Raw genomic sequence first — 6488 nt, 5'->3', positions numbered from 1 at the left:
GTTTCCTTTTTAAAAAAGGGAGATGTAGAGGCATGTTATCTTCCCATTCGTAATCCATCTATGATTCTCCCCAGCAGCCATAGAGAAAAATAAACAGAGTTCGTTCTTCTTGGTTCACAATCCGAAGCAAGTTCATTCTTTGCTGGTCTTCCCTCCTTTCCCTTGGCACACGTCATAACACAAAGAAAGAACTTTCTCTAGGCCGAGTCCGAAAGGGTGGCCGTTTGAGGTATAGGACCTCAGCTCTTCTTGTTTTGGCGACTCCATCATACCTCAGATGGTCGAGAAACCGGGGCATCATTTTCTTTTCAATGATCATCACACCATTCAAGATCTTCCACATTAGAGTCGCATCAAAGCGATGCCGTAAGGTCGAATCGAGATGTTAACTAGGCTTGAATGTGCCTTGGCAAGAAAGCCCTCTTTTGTAGGAATGGTCAACGTCAGAGTGGCCATGCAGAGATTGTTCCATGTACTGTATGTGATCCCAAAAGACGAGGGAGGGATATGATTCTTTTTGTTGCGTACATCATGAGAGCGACGTCATTTTGATGACTTACAATCTAATCGTGCCAAGGCTTGCAAAAAGTGGCGAGATGAAATTTGTACGGAAGCTCTGTAAATTTCGCCAAAGCATTCAACAGGGTGGACCGAACGCGGTTATTCCTCAAACTCCAACTGTGGGGAGTTCCACTTTTAATCTGTGTCCTGCTGTCCAACATCTATACGGGACTCAGATGCTCTATTCGTTCTGGTGCGGACCTATCCCTTTGCCTCTTCACTTCTGTTGGCCTTCCGCAAGGGGATTCACTATCGCCAATACTATTCAACCTCTATGTATCAGACCTGCCCAAAGCCCTCGCTCACCAAGGCCCCATCATATCATCAACCATTTTACGGTTCAATATCTTCAATATGCAGACGACCTGGTTCTCTTGCCTGATTCAGCCGTGGAATTGTAAAATGCCATAGATGCACTCCACGGTTGTTGGTTTTCCATCAAGGTTGCTTGACTGTTTTAATCGGAATATTGTTAATGTGGAGAGTTGGGAGAGACAAACACTTTAACTATGTTGGCTTCAAATTCCCCGCCCAATTATATTTCACAAACCATCTCAACTTTGCAATAAATATGTCCAGGGCCAGGATCGGGTACATCTACAATAGACTTCTCATCAAGAATATCCCTCTATCAATGGTTTAACTACTCGTCTAGACTTACATCACCCCCAATTTTCACCTTTTTCCTACAGCTTTGCCATTGCCCCAGCCGAAATCACTCCCATTCTTGTACAAAGCTGACTTGTTCACAATTGGTTCAGAGGATCCAAATCACTGGGTCGGGGGGTTTAAGTGCTTTCAATTATTAAAACAATCGTCAACGGAACGGCGAAATGAGATTGCTCCTATATAAGTACATTATTCAGTGAAGGTGGAGGCAAAAGCTTTCGCTGAGAAAAATGACAGAGGAATGCTACTCTCTGGGTAATAAACATGAGGGGAATGCACGTTAGAATGCATAAATGAAGAAAATAACGGTTTTTAACATTATTCCTTGGGGAACTTTAACTATTCTACGAAAGCTGGTTCATATGTTGACAAAATATTGGTTGATGGTTCCATTCCAAAGTAATTGACCGCGATTAGCCCTTCGCTCGGCCTTCATCATCGCCCTGGCTGCATACTGAAGAATTTCAGTCTGGCATTTTCATTCTCTGAATATCATAGGCCCATGGGGAGAAAATAATCTAGGAAAATGGCGCTTGAAAACGATCGGCCAAATAATTTGTGGAAATTAATTCCTTATTATTTTTTCATGGATAGAGGACACCGCATTGTAATGAAGTCAGGTACAACAAATGAAGGCACAGAAGGCAGTGAACAAAGTAGAAATAAGTACATGGATATTCAGTTTGCTATCGATGCTTCTTGGCCTTTGAAATAAGAATAAACTTTGAAAGAGAAGATGAAAGGCCCCATAGTCATGAAATATTGTTAAAGAAAATGCCTGCTCAAGATTGGCCAGAACTATTCGGAAGATGGCTGCCAAGGGCCAAATTGGTCAAGATCTCCTCAAGCTTTTGAGTAATTTTGATGTTGTAATTTCCTCTCAAAATTTGTCTTCGTTGTCTAGCAAATCAATTGGCCGAAGGTTAAGGTACCATTTGCCATTGGTGATCAGATTTAGCTCACAATCAGTGCTATAAAGAGCAATAAAAAAAGCCCTTGTTTTGATAACTTGACGGAATTCATGCTCAATTAAAAAACTCACATGCCTAACAATAACTAATCTTTACCAATTTTCAATATCACAGTAATAGAATATTGCTATGCTTTTTCAGCAGTTCCAAAATAACTCAAAACTCTATAAGGTATCAACATTAACAATCTAGGCTTGCAAATGGATGAAAACAAAACCAACGGAATTTTAATGAAAAACATACGTACGTACATGGATTACTTTTTGTGTTTGAGGAGAGCGGTCGTATGTTCTAGATCTCCTTAAGGCATGTTTTATCTTAAAAATTAATGATTGTTTTGTGGATTAATGTTGAGCGTCCAAATTAAAAACATTCCCCGCATGTGAGTTGATATGAAATCGATATCGTTGTGATAACCTTGAGACATTCAGGAGGGTTGTAGGTTGTGTAACGAGCGGGATTTTTATGGAATATGTCAATACGAAGGGTTAAAACAGTGCCCCCAAAACGACCAAATATTTAAATAATATTTAATTGCAAAAGCTGCAAATACTTCAAAAATATTTATTGGTAAAATGCATCACCATACATTTGGACTTAGAATTCCTGTTTCTTGTATTAGAGATTTGCCTTTGAGTTTGGTCGAATAGTACTTTTACTTCATTTTGTGCACTGAAGTTTTTGGATGCAGAGCACAATATCAAACTAGTATGACCAAATTGTTAGCTTCATCAAAATGGGATTGATTTGCTTTAAAAAGAAGTTAACTAGTCCACGCCCAGGTTGCTAATAGTACATATTTGCCACCAATCAATCAATGTTTTTAACTTTCCTTCTTGTTTGAGGGTCTATCGGAGTGGTTTTCAGAGATGGTGGTAAGAGGACTTTTCAATAACAAGGGATTTAATACTCCTACTTTCTTAAATTAATGTATATTTCTCTATTTTCAATGATAATCCTTATTCCTAAAAAAATTGTGAGTTTCTGAAAAATCTAGGAAACGCTGAAAGCTAAATTCAATGTTTTTGCCAAGCCTCCAGCACGTTACCTTGTGAGACCAGTTCAGATCATCATGAAACACCAGGTAGATAGCGCAGCCATCAACTTGCCATAGTACAAAATTCCATAGTGTCATAGTTAAGAGTTCAAATATGGCCCAGGTGCATAAAAAGGCCCAGTAAACCCAGTTTTACCCTTCTTCATACTCTCTTCAATGTTCACCCCTCTCGTCGAACCCGCCTTATTTCTGCAACACGCCGTGGTGTTTTGAATTAGATACCAATTGGACCAAAAATCTAGGAATTCACGTTCTTGGTTCTTGGGTTACTAAAATATGACAAAAAATGGGCAAAAGGTTACCCACGGAAATATTTACACGTCTAAATGTTTACTTTTTGAGAAAATGACCAAAATGTTAAAAGAAATGTCTTGCCTTTAAACAAAACGATTCTATCCACTCTATATTTCGAGAGCCACGATGTGCAATATGTGATGCACTGATCCTTCTTTCAAAAAACGTCTGCTCTTCGAATGAAATGAGTCAGGGATAAATCCCCAGAGTCTATTACTGGGCTTGTCTAGAAGTGTCCTAGAGCACAAAATCAGGGACCTTCTTCATGTAACGGATTCAAACTGATTTGAATAAGGAACTGATAATGGTGTTGAGTGTACAAAGACAACGTATGTAGCAGTAAGGATTGGCAAAAGCATATGCCTCTCATGAGTAGACCTAGGAAAATAAGTTAAAAACCTAAGGCCTAGTGTCTGTTTGTATGTATTTAATGTATGTTTATTTATTGTTCATTGCATGCCCACTCAAGCATCAAATTGGATGAAATAGAGTAATGGGAGAAAAAGCCAAACGAAAACGAAAAGAAAAGGCACCGCAATGAAAAAGAGGAGAAAAAAAGGGAAGCGAGCCCCAGTGAAGAAACAGACTTGGTTTTTAACTTTTGTTGTCACTAAAGGAATTTGCACAAATCTCTCTTTGAAAGTGTTCACGGTTTGAGCTTTCCGCACATCCAAGGGCAACTCGTTCCACGGTCGAGCTGACCGCAGAAAGAAGGAGTGGTAGCGAATGCGAGTGTGAGCAAACACTTCCTTCACTTTTTCCATGTTACTACCCCTGGTTATTGGACATCCTCTTTTTTCTTTAGCCCAAAAAAAGTCTTCCACTACGCCCAATGGCGCGAAAGCTATCGTCTTTGTTATGATCTTGTACGTCAAAATCATATCCATATACGATCTCCTTTCTTGTAATATTTGGATTCGTAACTCTTCTAGCCTTTTGTTGTATGACAGATTGGGGAAGCCATGAATTAGCGTTGTGGCTCTTCTTTGTACTTTTTCAAGTTTCAATACATCTCCAAGATTCGTGGGGCTCCATACTTGAGAGGAGAACTCAAGAGGCGGCCTAACATATATTTTGTACAAAGCACATAGGGAGGGTGTCCCTATCCCTTGTGAGGAAGCTTCGCTTGATCATTCCAAGTACTTGGTTCGCTTTTGAAGCCAACGACGCACAGTGTCCACTAAACGTTCATCGGACATCGAATGCCACCCCAAGATCGCAGTGCACAGAGTTCTGAGCCAACGAGTTCCCATACATGACGTAAGAGCGGTCAGGAACCGAAGTGATAGTCCCAGAGCTCCAGACCACACATTTTCAGACGTTGAACATCATCTGGTTCAAATCAGCTCACCTGCAGAGTCCATCCAAATCCCGTTGAAGCTCGCTCACATCATTTGTCCTCGATATCGACCGAAATAATTGGACGTCATCCGCAAACTTTACTACATTCGATCCGTGGGTGGGCTGTAGGTCATTAATATACACCGAAAACAAAGGGGACCCAACACGCTTCCTTGTGGCACTCCAGACGTCACTTTCGTCCAATTGGACTTCTTCCCATTGAGTACAACTCTTTGCACCCAGTTGGTCAACCACTTCTTATCCATTGAAGGACCGACCCCGAAACATCAGATTTCCAAAATGTTATGGTTGACTTTGTCAAAAGCTTTCGAGAAATCCAAAAATATGGCATCCACTCCCTGCCTTCGATCTAAACACCAAGTCACATAATCGTGAAAAAGGATATGACTCAAGGTACACAATCGACCAAACATGAAACCATGCTGGTCAGTATTGAAAAAGTTTGAGTGAATGTAGAACCTGGTTACATTATCTTTGATGATGCCCTCCATCACTTTGCAACACACCGACGTGAGTGATATTGGGCGATAGTGTTCGGCCTTTCTGATATTGCCTCCCTTGTGCAGTGGAAATACATTTGCTCTTGTCCAATCTTTGGGGACCTCACCATTAGCCATTGACATGTTGAAAAGCAATGCCAAGGGTGCTACCAAGGATTCGGCCATCTTTGTTAAAATGAACGTTGGAATATCATCAGGACCAGGGACCGAATTTCTTTTGAGCCTCTTCAACTTTCTTAGCACCTCCGAAACATGAAACACCATGTTACACAATGCCGAACCTGAGAAGTTTGGGGGAATCAGTCGTAATCTCGTTTCCTCCGGGATGAAATACCGAGGTGAAATAAGTGTTCAAGACATTTGCAATTTCATGATCATCGTCGTGTAATACTCCGTGGGGATCTTCGATCGCTTGCACTCTCTTCATATTTCGTCGTTTGTTCCTTACGTAAGCATGGAGGGCTCTTAGATTTTTCTCTCGGGACAGTTTCTTCTCATATTGAATTTTGGCTTGTCGCACCATTCGTTGTATTTTGCTCTTGTGCTCTTTGTATTTTCTCACATTAGTCGAATCTTGTACCTATGTATGTATGTTGTATGTATGTGCTTAATACATTACACGTATTGAGCTGCCTGATGCATGGATTTTTCAATGTGTCGAGTTTTCCGATAGGTCGAGTTCTCCGGTGTGCCGACTTTTTCTGTGTCAAGTTGTCCGTTGTGCCGAGTTACCCTGGAACCCCAAGAAAGATGTTCACCTTTCTTGTTGCAAAATGTGAAGTGCAGTTGAAACCATCAAGAAGCCTTTCCACATCCAATAAGATAAACCTCGCACTTATAAAATTCAGACTCAACCTTTCTTATGACGTGCTTAGAGGCTTGTTCAATGTTAGGTGTGTTGTATATGTGTTTATGCTTTCGGTCTACGCTCTCAAACAAATAATCTTTTAAATTTTCAGTCGGTCTGCCGCCAACCACCCATTTTTGGAATCGCTCGAGATCTTGTACAACATCTCAAAGCACATGGTGATATGGTTTGACAAAGTGATTGTGTCTGTATACGAACTAAAGCAT

This window comes from Tigriopus californicus, chromosome 12 (genome assembly GCF_007210705.1).
Source record: "Tigriopus californicus strain San Diego chromosome 12, Tcal_SD_v2.1, whole genome shotgun sequence".
In the NCBI taxonomy this organism is placed as follows: Eukaryota; Metazoa; Arthropoda; class Copepoda; order Harpacticoida; family Harpacticidae; genus Tigriopus; species Tigriopus californicus.
The sequence above is the reverse complement of the archived record's forward strand: the minus strand, read 5'-3'. Positions refer to the sequence as shown.